General features: G+C 45.2%; 1 long non-coding RNA gene across 1 annotated transcript in view; it reads left to right on the top strand.

Annotated features, from left to right (window-relative positions):
- LOC147997261 (uncharacterized) overlaps window positions 1-860 on the top strand; it is an 18,302-nt gene extending 17,442 nt beyond the window's left edge. Inside the window, exon 3 of the long non-coding RNA XR_015648042.1 lies at window positions 777-860. This is a non-coding gene — a long non-coding RNA (uncharacterized LOC147997261). The remainder of the gene's footprint in view (window positions 1-776) is intronic.
- Window positions 861-18,260: the final 17,400 nt, after the last annotated feature.

Below are 18,260 nucleotides of genomic sequence, written 5' to 3'. Positions count from 1 at the left end.
CTAGACGAAGGTTGATGAATAAATCTTCTTGTCGCTCCATGAAGGAGGGAATAAAATAATATTTGGCTAGGTCTATATTCCTTCATTTTTATTTCTCTTTGTTTCTTGTCCTTTCTTTAAAAGAAAGAGGTCAACAAATCGGTGTGTACCACCACCACCACCACCACCACCACCACCACCACCACCACCACCACCACCACCACCACCACCGAGTTGTAGGGATCCATTATGGGCCCCTGTCTGTCTGCCTGTCTGATTCATTCGTGTTTATTTAAACGTCCTCCAATGATGGTTGTGCAGTGAAAGAAATGCGTGCCCGAGCTCGAGCTCGTGCGCAAACACACACACACACACACACACACACACACACACACACACACACACACACACACCACACGGGGGGGGCAATGGGGGGTGAGGAGGAGGAGGAGGAGGAGGAGGAGGAGGAGGAGGAGGAGGAGGAGGAGGAGGAGGAAAGCTTGGGTTGGGTGGTTTGAGGATTTGAAGGTTTAGCCCTGCAATGTTCCTTACAACTTAAAAACTTTGTGACACACAAAGCGATATTCATTTTCTCCTTCTACTTTTCACTCTGTAGACCAAGATGGCAGACTATATCAGCCTTTGTGGAATGTGACCTTGTATTGCTTTGCCCTACTCTGCTCTGCTCTGCTCTGCTCTGCTCAACTTAACAGACGTGTTTTTGCTTTTGTTTATGATTTTTGCTTGCTTGCTCGCTCGCTCCCATGACTTGACTGTGGTTTCCCTTTCTATTACAGCACGGTGACCAGACTGCCTTGGGGTAATCAGAAAGGAGGCCAGAAGCAGTCTTTTTTCTGACGCACTGAGACTACATACCAGCAGATTTGGAGGAAAAGATATCCCTCTCTCCCTCCCTCCCTCCCTCCCTCCCTCCCTCCCTCCCTCCCTCCCTCCCTCCCTCCTTGACCCATTTTCCCTCTTTCCCGATACACTCAATAAATTTAAAGTAAATCAATGAATCAAGTCTCTAGTAATTTATTTGTTGGGATTTATTTGTTGGAAATTATCCCTCCACACCTTCGCCCCTCCCCCCACCACTCGAGGATGTCTCCCTCGGGGGGGGGGGCGGGGGGGTTGGGTGGACTCGTGTAGGCATACCTCTCCTCCCTTGGCTTTCCGGTCCACTTCGCTCCAGCATACCTAACTCTTTGGAAATGGTAATAGAGTTCATGACACACCCTCACAGAGAGAGGAAGAGTCCGATCGTTCACTGATTCGCTCTCAGCCAGCCTCGCCCTGACAGCTCAGGCATGTCTAAATCCGAATGTGGGCAATATTTACATGACTTGACTTGGTGCTTCTAACTTTTTCTCTCTCTTTTTTTTTTTCTTCTTTAGTATTTTTTTCTTTACCCTACAAACAGCACACTGCAGCTGTCTTCGGACACACAGCAGATCGATCCCATAACAGAGGGTTGTGAGCCACCATGGGAATAGAACTCAGGACCTCTGGAAGAACACAGTCAGAACTCTTAACTGCTGACTCCATTATTTCCGATTAATGTTTAATGTTTATTTTATTTTATTTTATTTTATTTTATTTTATTTTCGGAGCTGGGGACCGAACCCAGGGCCTTGTGCTTCCTAGGCAAGCGCTCTACCACTGAGCTAAATCCCCAACCCCAATGTTTAATGTTTAAATAAATAAACCTTGTAAAGAAATTAAGCATCTTAAAACCATAGGCATGTGCATCCCCTCCTCATTCGTTCATTCCCTCGCTCATTCATTCATTCATTCAGACAGACAGACAGACAGACAGACAGACAGACAGACAGACAGACAGACAGCAACCAAAGTCTAGCCTTTAACAAAGCAAGAAAGCATACCCTGCGGGACGCACAGATGAATTCCTGAGGCTTACCCTGCAGAGCTTACATGAGGCTTAGTAAAGGACTGACCTGTCAACAGCTACCTACATACGTTGAAAAGTCTACCTGGTATTGACGGATGATGACAAACTGTATGTGTGATACAAAACTGTATGTGTGGTTCCCCTTATAACTCATCTCGAAGAGCCCAGCTGTTGGGGCTCGTTCTTTTGGGGGGAAATGGAGGCTTTTCATCTTTCCCAAAGCTCCTCCTAGATCCTTTCTGTCCATCTGTCCATCCGTCCGTCCGTCCGTCTGTCCGTCCGTCCGTCCATCAAATTCTACCCTAGGCCTGCCCTTAGGTTGGTGGTCGTCCATTGAGTGCTAGTGACTTCTGACTTGTCTCTGTCTTCCCCTCTGAGAACTGTATTTAGATCTGATGCAGGCACGCAGGCAGGCAGGCAGGCAGGCAGGCAGGCAGGCAGGCAGGCAGGCAGGCAGGCCCTCCCTCGTTTTGAAACAGACAGACAGACAGACAGACAGACCAAAGGGTCAATGACTGACTGCACTTAAAGGGGCTGTTGACTCCTCTTTGGAGTTACCGCTGTTTAAAACTTGCTTGATAAAATAAAGTCATCGAATCCAAACTACGCAAAGGGGACACTATAACAAATTACGACTGCTTGTGTATATAGAAAACAGGGTTTTTTCTTTCCCTTATTCCATTATGTATGTTTGCTTTTCTTCAAGAATAAAACCGGCTAGGTGGTGCCTCGGAGACTTTATTTTTTTTTCCCCCCAGGAGTCCCTTCGGGCCCTGCCAGCGGGAGCCTGGACCTCTGAGGCCAGAGAGGGTGTGCTGTATCCCCGGCTCGCTCCCTCCCTCCTGGGATCAATCTAAAAAATGGACAGTTTTGGACACAAGCTTAAGTAATGTTCAGCTCATTCATGCAAGAGAGGTGTAGGAAGGACAACACCCCCACCCCCACCCCCACCCCCACCCCTACCCCCACCCGACCAAATAATACCCTAACCAATAAAAACTAGCTCCTTACTCCTCCGCCTGAGGATTTCTGCGGTCTCATGGTTTGTTCTTGGTTGTTGTTGTTGTTGTTGTTGTTGTTTTGTTTTGTTTTGTTTTGTTTTGTGTTTTTCAGACTTTAAGACAAATGTAGGGGTTGGGGATTTAGCTCAGTGGTAGACCGCTTGCCTAGGAAGCACAAGGCCCCGGGTTCGGTCCTCAGCTCCGAAGAAAAAGGAAGAAAAAAACAAAAACAATAAGACAAATGCTTGTTGTGATTCTCATTTCATTTCAAGGCTGCTATTCTCTAAATCAGAAGGACTCCCTTACAATTCTTCATGGGTAAACTTGCTTTACATCCCTGACATCAACAACAAAAAGAATTCAGAAAGTGGTGATGGACCAATCTGTTTGGGTGTTTCTTGCCTGCTTGACCTTGACTCGCACAAGAGAGCATAGAGAATAAAATAAAGTAGGTGGATGGAGAGATGGCACCGTCGTTAAGAGCACTGATTGCTCTTACAGCGGTCCTGAGTTCAATACCCAGCCAACACATGGCGGCTTGCAACCATCTGTAATTGTCAATCATGCCCTCTTCTGGGGTGTCTGAAGACACCTACAGGGTACTCGAATAGACATAAAACAAACAAACAAACAAACAAACAAACAAATCTTTAACAATTAAAAACAAAAAGAATAAAATAAAGCGAAGGACCCGCCTTGGAGACCTGCCCGGTATTGCTCCAGAGTCTACTTTTTAAAACACAGAGATAGGGGTTGGGGTTTTAGCTCAGTGGTAGAGTCCTTGCCTAGCAAGCTCAAGGACCTGGGTTCAGTCCTCAGCTCTGGGGGAAGAAAAAAAATACACACACACACACACACACACACACACACACACACACACACACACACACATATAGATAGATAGATAGAGAGAGAGAGAGAGAGAGAGAGAGAGAGAGAGAGAGTTTGACAGCAATAAAAAACAAAACAAAACCACTTTAAAATACAGAGATGTAAGGATACTCAGAGGGCTCAGAGGAAGCAACCAAGTGTTTGTTATATGGGTGCCAACAATATGGTTCATCTCTTCTTCTCTTCCACGTGGCATGGTGGCCAAGGTGGTGGGGAAACCACACAGTGAAAGGAATTGAACTACAGCACACAAGCAAGTCTCCCTCCCAGACATGAATAAAACTGAAATTAGGCTAAATGTACAATGAAAGGAAGCCAGGTGTTCGTGCATGTCTTTATTTCCATCATTCAAGAGGCAGAGGTGTTTAGAACTGTGTCTCTGTGAGATAGAGGAAGGCAGGCAGGCAGGCAGGCAGGCAGGCAGGCAGGCAGGCAGGCAGGCAGGCAGGCCTGATCTAGGTACTGATTTCCAGGTCTATGTGCAGACACCCCTGACTCAAATAAAGGAGTGAAAAGGAAAAAAAAAATACAATTCACCTGGAAGGGTCAGCCAGCCATCAGATGCAGTGAACTAGAAAATTGGGATTCTCAACTGAGGCCTGTCCCTCCCTCCCTCCCTCCCTCCCTCCCTCCCTCCCTCCCTCCCTCCCTCCCTCCCTTCCTTCCTTCCTTCCTGGCTTACAGACAGCCAGGTCCAAGCCCAAAAGAGTCCAGCAAGGAGCTTAGAGACTATGAGAGAGTGCACAGGTGTTCTAGGGAGGAATCAGCTCACCACCCAGCATCCCCATTTGGGTTCTTGTGCAATCGACACAGGGAGATTGACAATCTGGAATTTAGTGAGAAATCAAACAAGGGACACAGAATGCAAAATATTTATTTACACAGCAAGTGGGTCAGTTGGATTAGCAAGCTAGGACACCCACCCCCGACCCCATCCCAGCCCCCTACCACTGCCGGGTCTCCCTTCCTTGTTATCCCTTTCTCATGCCTCCCTCAATATGGGCACACAGGACCAGGAACATGTTTCTCTCAAAAACGCGTTTTCTGCTGTGAACTCAGTCTGGCAGAGAGTGAGTGGGTGAAGGATCCCTAAAGACCAGAGGGTTTATTAGAGGAAGGCTACCTCACAGTGTTCTTCACACCAGGAACAACAACAACAACAACAACAACAACAACAACAACAACAACAGCAGCAGCAACAGCAACAGCAACAGCAACAGCAACAGCAACAGCAACAGCAACAGCAACAATGAATCAACAAATGGTGGACAGGAGATGAGCAGGGATGCTGGGGGGATGGGAGGGAGGGTAGGGCTGGTGAATCTGCACCTCCCTGAAGGTCTGCCTGTGAAATACTGGTTGATATATGCCTAGTTGAGGACAATATTCCCCTCTCCTGTGGTTTTCAATGGGAGATGACTTCATTGCCAGAGACTATGGAATTGTTTCCATTTTCCCCTTCAAGAACTGTGTTTAGATCTGTTACAGACAGGCTCTGGGTTTTGAAACAAACAAACAAACAAACACACACACACACACACACACACACACACACACACAACGAGAGAGAGAGAGAGAGAGAGAGAGAGAGAGAGAGAGAATAGAGAAAAACAGAGACAGACACAAGAGAATTTGATCTCTCTCTCTCTCTCTCTCTCTCTCTCTCTCTCTCTCTCTCTCTCTCTCTTTCTCTCCCCCTCCCCCTTCCCCTAGTTTCTCAGACTGGGTTTCTCTGTATTCGTCTGTAGGGCGGGAAGGACTGAAACTCTCAGATTCACCTTTCTCTGCCTCCCTAGTGCTGCTTTGATGGTAGTTTGGGGAGATTGGGATAGGAAGTAAAAAAGCTTGAGTGCTGATATCAAAGCCTCCCCTCCCCCCCACATGCATGCATGCACACACACACACACACACACACACACCCCTACCTGTCTCCTTCACACAGTTATTAAAAACTTTTTAACTGTGATCTAGAAAGTGTCTAGATCATAGCTTCAGAGTCAGCACATCCTCTCCATACAGAAGACACTGACTGACTGACTGACTGACTGACTGACTGACTGACTGACGGACGGACGGACACACACACACACACACACACACACACACACACACACACACACAAATACATATTTATATATTTAAAATGATGCTTAAAAAAAACCCGTCTTCCTCTATAACGGAGGTTTAAAGGGAATCTGGCTGACAGCACGTTTTTGTGGTGTTTTAATTCCTTTTTTTTTTTTTAACCAAATAGGAGGGAGATCTGTTGTCCCTTTTATTAAAAGCCAAAGTATTAAGTGGCGAGCCGATGTTTCAACTTTCACCATTCTGTTCCTTTCACCAAAAAGAGGGGGTTCTTTGGCTTTTCCTTTCCTTTTTGAAACAAAACGAAAGGAGGAGCTCGACCAGTTGGCCTAGCTTCCCTGTTCCTTTTCCCTCTTCCATGGTATGCTCGATGAAATAAAGTAAACAAATGAAGTTTCTAGTTATGTATTTGTTTGGGAGACCCGAACTATCTCTCAAGAGAGAGTTGCGGGTGTTGGGGATTTAGCTCAGTGGTAGAGCGCTTGCCTAGCAAGCGCAAGGCCCTGGGTTCGGTCCCCAGCTACGGAAAAAGAAAAAAAAAAGAAAAAAAAAAGAAAGAAAGAAAGAAAGAAAGAAAGAAAGAGAGAAAAGAAAAAAAGAAAAGGAAAAAAAAAAGAGAGAGTTGCATCTCCCCGCCGCCCCCCCCCCACACAAGGCCTCCTCCCTGTATGTGGGGGGAGGGGGAGGGGTGGACAGGAGCTAGCTGAGAGGGGGTGGGGTGGGGCGGGGCTGGAGAATATGCAGGTCCCTGAAGGTCAGTCGGGGAAGTACTGCTGCTGCCCTAGCACGCTTCAGTGCCTCTTTAGAGTTTAGAGTTTTCTAAAGTTTTCTGCCTGAAATCAGCGAGTGATGATTTCACTGTGAAATGATGTCTGATCATCGCTCTCGCTGTCCTGTCAGGGCTCCGGCTCCTGGCAAAAGTCTGACTGAAGGAAACCTTAGTTAGACTCACACCCAGCTGTTTGGAAATGGTAATGGAGTTGATAGCACACCCTGGGGGAAAGAGGCAGACTCCCTTTTTGCTCACTCTCAATTCCCAGCCTCGCCCTGCCAGCTCGGGGATTTCTAAGTAAGGGTGAATCTGGACCATATATGTACAGGGTTTGGCGTTTCTGATTCATGTTTAATGTTTAGTTAAATAAAGCTTGTCAAGGGCTGGAGAGATGGCTCCGAGGTTAAGAGCACTCACCGCTCTGCTCTTCCAGAGGTCCTGAGTTCGATTCCACAGAAACCACATGGTGGCTCACAACCCTCTGCAAAGGGATATCCCATGCACTCTACTGCCCTGTGTATGTGAAAAGGGCTTTAGTGTACTCAATGTAAGTGAAAATAAATAAGTAAACCTTTAAAAGAATGAAACAAAATGAAGCTTGCAAAGAAATTGAGCATCTTAAAATGCCAGGCACGTTTATCCGCTCCTTTTATTTTATTTCGTGTGTGGATCACATAACCACAGAGGTGGTTCCCCTTTCCTTAACCTCGACAGCCCAACTGGGACAGAAGTGCAAACTATCATCTACCTATCTGGGAGTGGAGTGGTTGGATACAGGGAGATGGAGCATTTGCAGTTAGTAAAGTTCTGATGTCGGTTTTTATTTCCTTTCATTTTTGGATAGATATCGGGAGCCTTTTTTTTTTTAAGTTCAAATTTTGTTTTCTGTGCAACATTCTGATCATAGTTTCCCATCGCAAAGCTCTTTCCAGATCCTTCCTCCCCATCCACCACCCCGTACTAACCCAGGCCTGCCTTTAGATGTGGTTGATGCATACCCAGGTGAGTCTCCATTGGAGAAAGGACGATATTCCCATCTCCTATGACTGTCAATGGCCGATGACCTAAATGCCAGTGACTTCGGACTTGACTCCATTTTCCCCTCTGAGAACTGGGTTTGGATCTGTTGAACGCAGGCAGGCCCTCGGTTTTGAAACAAACAAACAAACAAACAAACAAACAAACAAGCAAACACACCAAAAAATATTTAAAGCAGGCAACAACTGCCTGCACGCCAAGAGACTGTTGACTCCTCTTTGGAGATAGTACGATGTGAAACTTGCTTAATACAGTAGAGTCCACACAACACAAAGGGAACACTTTAACAAATTATGAAGGAGAGAGGGGGGGGGTATGTTTATCTACCTCCTCTTGTTTCTCAGACTAGAGATTTCATCTTCCTCTGTCTCTCGAGTGCTGGTGGCTTTGCTGCTGGTTTGGGGGGGGGGGTTGGGATAGGGATAGGAAGAGAAAAGGCTTGAGTGCTGATTTTAAAGCTCTCTCTCTCTCTAAAGCTCTCTCTCTCTAAAGCTCTCTCTCTCTCTCCCCCCCTCCTTCTCTCTCTCTTTACACACACACACACACACACACACACACACACACACACACACACACACACACACACACACTGGAGAGGAAGACAGGAAGACCTATCTAGATGCAACGTGAAGAAGGCCTATGTCAGATGAGTTAATGGCTAGGGAACTGTTAGCTGGCTAGTCTGCCATTTTGTTGCAGTTGCTAGTATTATAAGGACACTTTCTCATTGGTTGTTTCTGCTGTTGCTGCCAGAATTCATTACATATTCTGTTAGGCTCTTCTGTGTGATAACACACTCAGAAACCGAACACTGTAGGAGTCAGTCTAACTGCTTTCTTTGTTGTCTAGTTACCCGCAATAATCTTGGACCTGAACTGAACACCCAGCAGCACTTCCCGCACCCACCCATGTATAAGCTTTTATAACCTGGACCACCAACACTAGAGCGACAGGGCAGACAGAGACTATTTGGAACCGGACTTCCATTTTGAGTTTTTGTTTGTGTTCTTGTTTTTTTCTCCTGTCCTGTCCTGTCCTGTCCTGTCCTGTCCTGTCCTGTCCTGTCCTGTCCTCTCTGTCTGTCTGTCTGTCTGTCTGTCTGTCTGTCTGTCTGTCTGTCTGTAAATCCACACATATAGTTCTTTCCACATCTTATATCTCAAAACAAATAATGCTTGCTGTGATCCTCATTTCATTCAAGGGTACTACTCTCTAGACCAGAGGAGCCCCCTTACAATTCTCCACAGGTAGTGATGACCGGAGTGTTCAGTGCGACTAAGCAGGAATTATATGGTTGCCGCCATTATGCTTGATCTTACCGAAGGTAGGGTTGCGGGGCATGGTTGCCACGATGGCGACCAGTAGACCGTGATTGAGGAGACGGAACAATAATTAACCTACAATTCTCCCTCTCTGTCAACTGTTTCTCTGTCACTCTCTGTCTCTCTTCCCTCCTTCCCTCCCCCGTCTCTCAGACCTGAATGAGCATTGGAACTAAAGTAAATGTACATGTGAAAAGAAGCCAGGTGTGGTGCTGCATGTCTTTGATTGCATCACTTGAGAGGTGAAGGTGGGTAGAACTCTGTGAGCAGGCTGCAGACCTGAACCAGGTACTGATTTCCAGGGCTTTTGTGCAAAGACCCCTGACTCAACTAAAGAAATGAGGAGGAAAATAAAGAAACAGATACAATTAACTTGGAATAAACCAAACAAACTAAGAAAAAGGAAAGGCAGTAATGGAGTGGCCTGGCTTACAGAGGAGGGGCAGACATTTATCTGCCATTGCCTCCTCGGTTGAACACACAAACACACGCATGGGGGAGGGGGGAGAGACAGAGACAGAGAGAGACAGAGAGACAGAGAGAGGAAGAGAGACAGAGACAGGGAGACAGAGAGAGAGACAGACACAGAGAGAGAGAGACAGACAGACAGAGACAGAGAGACACAGAAAATTCGATCCCTGTCTCTCTCTCTCTCTCTCTCTCTCTCTCTCTCTCTCTCTCTCATCACAAGCTGAGCTCAGGGACAGTGAGTTCCACACTCACTCAGAGAAAAACTCTGTCTCCCACACGCCTTCAAAATGATCCATTGTACTATTTTAGATTTATGTCTGAGGAGCCCCTCTCCCTCCGCCTCCTCCTGTTACGTTGTAGAAACGTTTAATCCCAAACAGGGCTTCTCTCCTACCCTGCCTTGATGATTCTGTTCCTGGATAAAAGATACACAAGCTTTATTATCTACAGGAAGCCTTAAATAGCACTAGAAGACCTGGGCAGGCAGATATCTACCCTCTAGGTTGTTAGTTTTGGGGGTTTTGTTTGTTTGTTTGTTTTTGTGTTTTTTGTTGTTGTTTTTAATTTTTTTAGATTTGTTTTTTATTTATCTGAGTATGCTGCAGTTATCTTCAGACACACCAGAAGAGATCAATCAGATCTCATTACAGATGGTTGTGAGCCACCATGTGGTTGCTGGCAATTGAACTCAGGACGTCTGGAAGAGCAGTCAGTGCTCTTAACCGCTGAGCCATCTCTCCAGCCCCTGTTGTTGTTTTTTGTTTTGGTCAAAAACCTGGATTCTCGGGGTTGGGGATTTAGCTCAGTGGTAGAGCGCTTGCCTAGCAAGCGCAAGGCCCTGGGAAGAGCAAGGTCCCCAGCTCCGGAAAAAAAGAAAAGAGGAAGAAAAAACAAACAAAACAAACAAAACAAAAAAAACCCTCTGGATTCTCAGGAGCTGTGTGGTGTGTCCTCTTATGTTCTGGTGCCCTCTTCTGGCATGCAGACATATAGGAATCAGAGAGAGCCCACATTTTTGTCCAGGAACAAACAAACTGCCAAACTGCCAAACAAACAACAAAGGATTGTAGGTTTTGACTGGCTCTGTAGGTTTCAGAGAAAGGCAGGGCAGACCTCTGTGAGTTTGGGACTAGACTACTCTACCGAGCAAGTTCCAGGGAGGGATTCCACAGGAGCACAGTGGACTGGACAAAATTTTGACTTTGTAATTTTATTTTTTGCCCAATTGGGATTTATGATTTGATTGTCACAAAACTTATACCTTTCATTTTATTTTATTTTCGGCCAAAATTTCATTTTCAGTTTCACTTCCGATTTAACTTTTAATTTCTTGTCGCGCTTATGTTCGGATCGAGTTAATTCTCTGGGGAGCTGTGCCCTTGCCACTGGTGCTGGCAGAAGGGGATCCCGAGATCTAGAGGTTCTGTGTGGTGGGCTGTGTGGCAGAGGAAAAAAATGAAATTAAGAACATATATAAATCTATGGATTTGTATAAGGAGAAACGTATGGTATGGTGGGAAGATGTAAGGGAGAGAAAAATAAAAAAAAAAGATAGATAGATAGATAGATAGATAGATAGATAGATAGATAGATAGATAGAGTGATTCATGCTCCCAGCCTCCTATGTACAGAGTTCCCCGAGGCGTTTTTACTCGCCAAATAAAGACTGCGGTGTTTCCCAACACACCATGTGAATGTCCGTGGCTGTCGAAATTATTTCATTTATGTTTTTCACGTTTGTCGTCCGTGTCACTTCAAAGGCCATTGTGACTTCAGTCTTGTTATTGATTCATATATGCTTTCTATTTCTTTTCATTTTTCAAAACCTTTTTGTCTAAATTGTATTTGTCATTCACCTTGATTTAAACATTTATTAAAGTCCAGTTTGCCATTTATTCGTATTTACTCGTACTTTATTATTATTTTATAAATTTATTCCATCATTTCGTTTCAGTCGTCTATATTTGCCCTTCCTCTCGTTCCCGCTTTTCTTTTTTTTTCTTTTTTCTTTTTTCTTTTTTCAGAGCTGGGGACTGAACCCAGGGCCTTGCATTTGCTAGGCAAGCACTCTACCACAGAGCTAAATCCCCAACCCCGTCGTTCCCACTTTATGTCTGTTAACATTTAATTGTTTTATCTCCCTTGTCCTTCTGTGTCCCTCGTCTTAATTTCTGCTTTATTGTTTTCTTTTTTTTTTTAATTTATTTATTTAACGCATGTGAGTACACTGTAGCTGTCTTCAGACACACCAGAAGAGGGCATCAGATCTCATTACAGATGGTTGTGAGCCACCATGTGGTTGCTGGGATTTGAACTCAGGACCTCTGGGAGAGCGGTCAGTGCTCTTAACCGCTGAGCCATCTCTCCATCCCATCTGTTTTATTGTTTACATCGCACTTACTCTGTTTTTATGGCGATCTATTAACTTTTTTCCATGTCAGTCGTCGGTATCTGTTGATCACCTTGATTTTTTTTTTTTTTCTTTTTTCTTTTTTTCGGAGCTGGGGACCGAACCCAGGGCCTTACTCTTGCTAGGCAAGCGCTCTACCACTGAGCTAAATCCCCAACCCCGATCACCTTGATTTTTGTTTTATTGTTTATTCACATTGACTCTTTATTCATTATTATTTTTAAGTAAAATAAAATAAATAAAATTTAAATATGGTAAAAATATTTGTTAAACAGATATTAAAAGGGAGGTCTACAGCAGATTTTTAAACTAACGGGCACACACACACACACACACACACACACACACACACACACACACACACACACACACAAATTTCTCCCAGAGGTCCTGAGTTCAATTACCAGCAACCACAAGGTGGCTGACAACCATCTGTAATGGGATCTGATGCTCTCTTCTGGTGTGTCTGAAAATAGCTACAGTGTACTCTTACGCATAAATAAAATAAATAAATCTTTAAAAAAAAAATAAAATATGAGGTTGGCTCTCTTTGCTCCTCTCTTTGCTCTTTTGCTCTTCCTCTCTTCCCCTCTTCCCCTTTGTCCCTTCTCTCCCCATTCCCCTCCCAAATTCTCTCCACGTGCTCATGACTGGCCTTTACTCTCTTCTTCTACCTTTCTTCTCTCATTAAACCTCTCCGTGGAGGGGGAGGGGTGTGTGTGTGAGTGGGGGGAGGGGGGAATGAGGTTGACCAGTCTTCCTGTGTAACAGAGGTTTAAAAGGAGGCTGGTCGACAAAACGTTTTTTTTGTGGTTTTTATCTCTCTCTCTCTCTCTCTCTCTCTCTCTCTCTCTCTCTCTCTCTCTCTCTCTTTCTCTCTCTCTCTCTTAATCAACTCGGAAGTCGATCTGCTGTCCCTTTTATTAAAAGCCAAAGTATTAAGTGGCGAGCCGATGTTTCAACTTTCACCATTCTGTTCCTTTCACCAAAAAGAGGGGGTTCTTTGGCTTTTCCTTTCCTTTTTGAAACAAAACGAAAGGAGGAGCTCGACCAGTTGGCCTAGCTTCCCTGTTCCTTTTCCCTCTTCCACGGTATGCTCGATGAAATAAAGTAAATAAATGAAGTTTCTAGTTATGTATTTGTTTGGGAGACCCGAACTCTCTCTCAAGAGAGAGTTGCATCTTCCCGCTGCCGCCCCCCCCCCCCACACACACACAAGGCCTCCTCCCTGTATGTGGGGGGGAGGGGGAGGGGTGGACAGGAGCTAGCTGAGAGGGGGTGGGGTGGGGCGGGGCTGGAGAATATGCAGGTCCCTGAAGGTCAGTCGGGGAAGTACTGCCGCTGCCCTAGCACGCTTCAGTGCCTCTTTAGAGTTTAGAGTTTTCTAAAGTTTTCTGCCTGAAATCAGCGAGTGATGATTTCACTGTGAAATGATGTCTGATCATCGCTCTCGCTGTCCTGTCAGGGCTCCGGCTCCTGGCAAATGTCTGACTGAAGGAAACCTTAGTTAGACTCACACCCAGCTGTTTGGAAATGGTAATGGAGTTGATAGCACACCCTGGGGGAAAGAGGCAGACTCCCTTTTTGCTCACTCTCAATTCCCAGCCTCGCCCTGCCAGCTCGGGGATTTCTAAGTAAGGGTGAATCTGGACCATATATGTACAGGGTTTGGCGTTTCTGATTCATGTTTAATGTTTAGTTAAATAAAGCTTGTCAAGGGCTGGAGAGATGGCTCTCCACAGAGGTGGTTCCCCTTTTCTTAACCCAACTGGGACAGAAGTGCAAACTATCATCTACCTATCTGGGAGTGGAGTGGTTGGATACAGGGAGATGGAGCATTTGCAGTTAGTAAAGTTCTGCTGTCGGTTTTGTTTTGTTTTGTTTTGTTTTGTTTTGTTTTGTTTTGTTTTGTTTTGTTTCCTTTCATTTTTGGATAGATTTTTTGGATAGCCTTTTTTTTTTTTTCTTTTTAAATACAAATTTTGTTTTCTGTGCAACATTCTGATCATAGTTTCCCATCGCAAAGCTCTTTCCAGATCCTTCCTCCCCATCCACCACCCCGTACTAACCCAGGCCTGCCCTTAGATGTGGTTGATGCATACCCAGGTGAGTCTCCATTGGAGAAAGGACGATATTCCCATCTCCTATGACTGTCAATGGCCGATGACCTAAATGCCAGTGACTTCGGACTTGACTCCATTTTCCCCTCTGAGAACTGGGTTTGGATCTGTTGAACGCAGGCAGGCCCTCGGTTTTGAAACAAACAAACAAACAAACAAACAAACAAACAAACAAACACACCAAAAAATATTTAAAGCAGGCAACAACTGCCTGCACGCCAAGAGACTGTTGACTCCTCTTTGGAGATAGTACGATGTGAAACTTGCTTAATAAAGTAGAGTCCACACAACACAAAGGGAACACTTTAACAAATTATGAAGGAGAGAGGGGGGGGTATGTTTATCTACCTCCTCTTGTTTCTCAGACTAGAGATTTCATCTTCCTCTGTCTCTCGAGTGCTGGTGGCTTTGCTGCTGGTTTCGGGGGGGGGATTGGGATAGGGATAGGAAGAGAAAAGGCTTGAGTGCTGATTTTAAAGCTCTCTCTCTCTCTAAAGCTCTCTCTCTCTAAAGCTCTCTCTCTCTCTCTCCCCCCCTCCTTCTCTCTCTCTTTACACACACACACACACACACACACACACACACACACACACACACACACACTCACTTCCTAGGATGAAAGAAAAGAAATGAAAAGGAAGGCACCCATGGTGATGCATGACTTTGATCTCACTTTGGTCTCAGCACTGGAGAGGAAGATAGGAAGACCTATCTAGATGCAACGTGAAGAAGGCCTATGTCAGATGAGTTAATGGCTAGGGAACTGTTAGCTGGCTAGTCTGCCATTTTGTTGCAGTTGCTAATATTATAAGGACACTTTCTCATTGGTTGTTTCTGCTGTTGCTGCCAGAATTCATTACATATTCTGTTAGGCTCTTCTGTGTGATAACACACTCAGAAACCGAACACTGTTGAAGTCAGTCTAACTGCTTTCTTTGTTGTCTAGTTACCCGCAATAATCTTGGACCTGAACTGAACACCCAGCAGCACTTCCCGCACCCACCCATGTATAAGCTTTTATAACCTGGACCACCAACACTAGAGCGACAGGGCAGACAGAGACTATTTGGAACCGGACTTCCATTTTGAGTTTTTGTTTGTGTTCTTGTTTTTTTCTCCTGTCCTGTCCTGTCCTGTCCTGTCCTGTCCTGTCCTATCCTGTCCTCTCTGTCTGTATGTATGTCTGTCTGTCTGTCTGTCTGTCTGTCTGTCTGTCTGTCTGTCTGTCTGTAAATCCACACATATAGTTCTTTCCACATCTTATATCTCAAAACAAATAATGCTTGCTGTGATCCTCATTTCATTCAAGGGTACTACTCTCTAGACCAGAGGAGCCCCCTTACAATTCTCCACAGGTAGTGATGACCGGAGTGTTCAGTGCGACTAAGCAGGAATTATATGGTTGCCGCCATTATGCTTGATCTTACCGAAGGTAGGGTTGCGGGGCATGGTTGCCACGATGGCGACCAGTAGACCGTGATTGAGGAGACGGAACAATAATTAACCTACAATTCTCCCTCTCTGTCAACTGTTTCTCTGTCACTCTCTGTCTCTCTTCCCTCCTTCCCTCCCCCGTCTCTCAGACCTGAATGAGCATTGGAACTAAAGTAAATGTACATGTGAAAAGAAGCCAGGTGTGGTGCTGCATGTCTTTGATTGCATCACTTGAGAGGTGAAGGTGGGTAGAACTCTGTGAGCAGGCTGCAGACCTGATCCAGGTACTGATTTCCAGGGCTTTTGTGCAAAGACCCCTGACTCAACTAAAGAAATGAGGAGGAAAATAAAGAAACAGATACAATTAACTTGGAATAAACCAAACAAACTAAGAAAAAGGAAAGGCAGTAATGGAGTGGCCTGGCTTACAGAGGAGGGGCAGACATTTATCTGCCATTGCCTCCTCTGTTGAACACACAAACACAGGCGCCGAGAGAGCGAGAGAGCGAGAGAGCGAGAGAGCGAGAGAGCGAGAGAGCGAGAGAGCGAGAGAGCGAGAGAGCGAGAGAGAGAGAGAGAGAGAGAGAGAGAGAGAGAGAGAGAGAGAGAGATCTGTTAATCTGTTTGTCTCCCTCCCCTAGTTTTTCAGACAGGGTTTCTTTATGAAAAGAAAGAAACTGGTAGCTGTAGGCTGGTAGCTGCTGGCTGTTAAAGGTCTAGGTAAAACAATGTGATGGCCTAAGAGGAAAATAAAGAAACAGATACAATTAACTGTTAAGGCCTAGATGCCGTGTGAATGAGGCCTACATCAGATTGGTTAAGATAACTGTCACCTGGCTAGCCTGCCATTTTAATATTGCAAGGACGCCTTCTCATAGGTTGTTTCTGCTGTCACTGCCAGAGTTCATTACATATTCTGTTAGGTTCTGTATGACACACACTCAGAAACCAAACATTGTAGAATCCAGTGTGTCCTTGAGTGCGTGTCTACAATGCGTGCGTGCGTGCGTGCGTGCGTGCGTCTGTGCATGCGTGTGTCCATGGCCATGCTAGAGCCCACCCCAGATTTGTGTTTCAGAGATCTTTACTTATTTATTTTTCCTGCCTTGGCTTGTGTAGGCACTAAGTCACCACACTTCCCGAAAAACAAAATGAAACAAAACAAAACAAAATCCACCAACAAATGGACCAAACCCAAACCCCAAGCCAAACAAACAAATATTCCTGCCTGCCTGTCTGTCTATCAGGGCTACAACAGAGAGAAGTGGAATCTTGAATGAACAAAACTAGAATACCTAAGTCTGCCTGTTTCCCCTCTTCCCACCCTCCCCTGCCCCCCAGCCCATCCCCTAGAGCTGGTCTAGCATGTTCTCTGACCCTGGGGGTGCGGTGAACCGGCCTGCTTTGCTAAACTCTGTAGTGTATAAACTTGGTAACTCTAGAAAGCAGGAGCTGAAAATGTGCAGATAAGGTGGTGGTCGAGCTGTGTGTGTGTTGGTGTGGGAGGGAGACTGCTTCGGTAACTGCTGCTTTTCAATGTCCGGCTGAAACTCTGTGCTTATGATGTATCTTTTGGTTTATTCGATTTTACTTACTGTCTATTGGGTTTGCATTTGATTTTTATTGATTTTATTGATATTTATGTTTAACTATTTTGACCTGGCTAAATGACTGACTGACTGACTGACTGACTAAGTCTACCTGGCATACAGGAGGAATTCAAGGACGAACGATTGTTTAAGTATGACAAAAATAAGTAAGTAAGTAAGTAAGTAAGTAAGTAAGTAAGTAAGTAAGGGGGTTGGGGATTTAGCTCAGTGGTAGAGCGCTTGCCTAGCAAGTGCAAGGCCCTGGGTTCTGTCCCCAGCTCCGAAAAAAAAGAAAGAAAAAAAAGTAAGTAAGTAAGTAAGTAAGTAAGTAAGTAAATAAATAAATAAATAAATAAATAAATAAATACGATCATTTAGAAGTAATATAGGCAGAAGGAGAACATGTGGCTGTGGATGGTCTGAGGCTTCTGGCTGCTTTTGGGTGCCTCTTCACCTTTCTGCACGTGCAAACTGAGTTTAATTAAGTTCTGTTTCCCTAGAGGCTGGGAAAGGGAGAAACAGAAGTGACCTGGAACATCAGGGCTAATGGCCGGCTGCCTCCATCTTGGTGAGGTCAGGTGTCAGCCAAGCTGGCTGACAACCATCCACAGTTGAATCCAAAGTGCCCAAATGGGACACTATAACAAATCATGTATACAGATTTGTGTATATAGAAAACATTTTTCCTTTCTCTTCTTTTCTTTTCTTGAGAAATTCAGCTGGTCCTGATGTCTTTCCCTCGGTGTGTCCCTCTGTCATCTCTCTCTCTCTGTCTCTTTGTCTTACTGTCTCTGTCTGTCTCTGTCTGTCTCTGTCTCTGTCTCTCTCTCTGTGTGTGTGTGTGTGTGTGTGTGTGTGTGTGTGTGTGTGTGTGTGTGTTCCTTAATCTCAGCAGCACTACTCATCCAATCGATTTTTCCTCTCCCCTTGTCTCCTTCACATGGCTATTACCCCACCTTAAACAGCACTAGAAGAGCCTGGCAGGCAGATATCTACCCTCTATGCTGTCAGAATTTTTTTTTTTTTTTTTAAAGTCAAAACCTGGATTCTCAGGAGCCATGTGGTGTGTCCTCCTAGGTTCTGGTGCCCTCTTCTGGCATGCAGACATATAGTCAGCAGAGAGAGCTGTGTGGGTGGCCGAGGCAGGCAGAGTGGACCTCTGTGAGCTTGAGGCTAGATAAGTCTACGGAGCAAGTTCCATGACTGCCTGGGCTATACCAAAAGAAACGTACCTTG

Source organism: Rattus norvegicus, unplaced genomic scaffold, assembly GCF_021556685.1.
Source record: "Rattus norvegicus strain SHRSP/BbbUtx unplaced genomic scaffold, alternate assembly SHRSP_T2T unassigned-0000202, whole genome shotgun sequence".
In the NCBI taxonomy this organism is placed as follows: Eukaryota; Metazoa; Chordata; class Mammalia; order Rodentia; family Muridae; genus Rattus; species Rattus norvegicus.
This window is presented reverse-complemented; position numbering and strand designations above follow the sequence as displayed.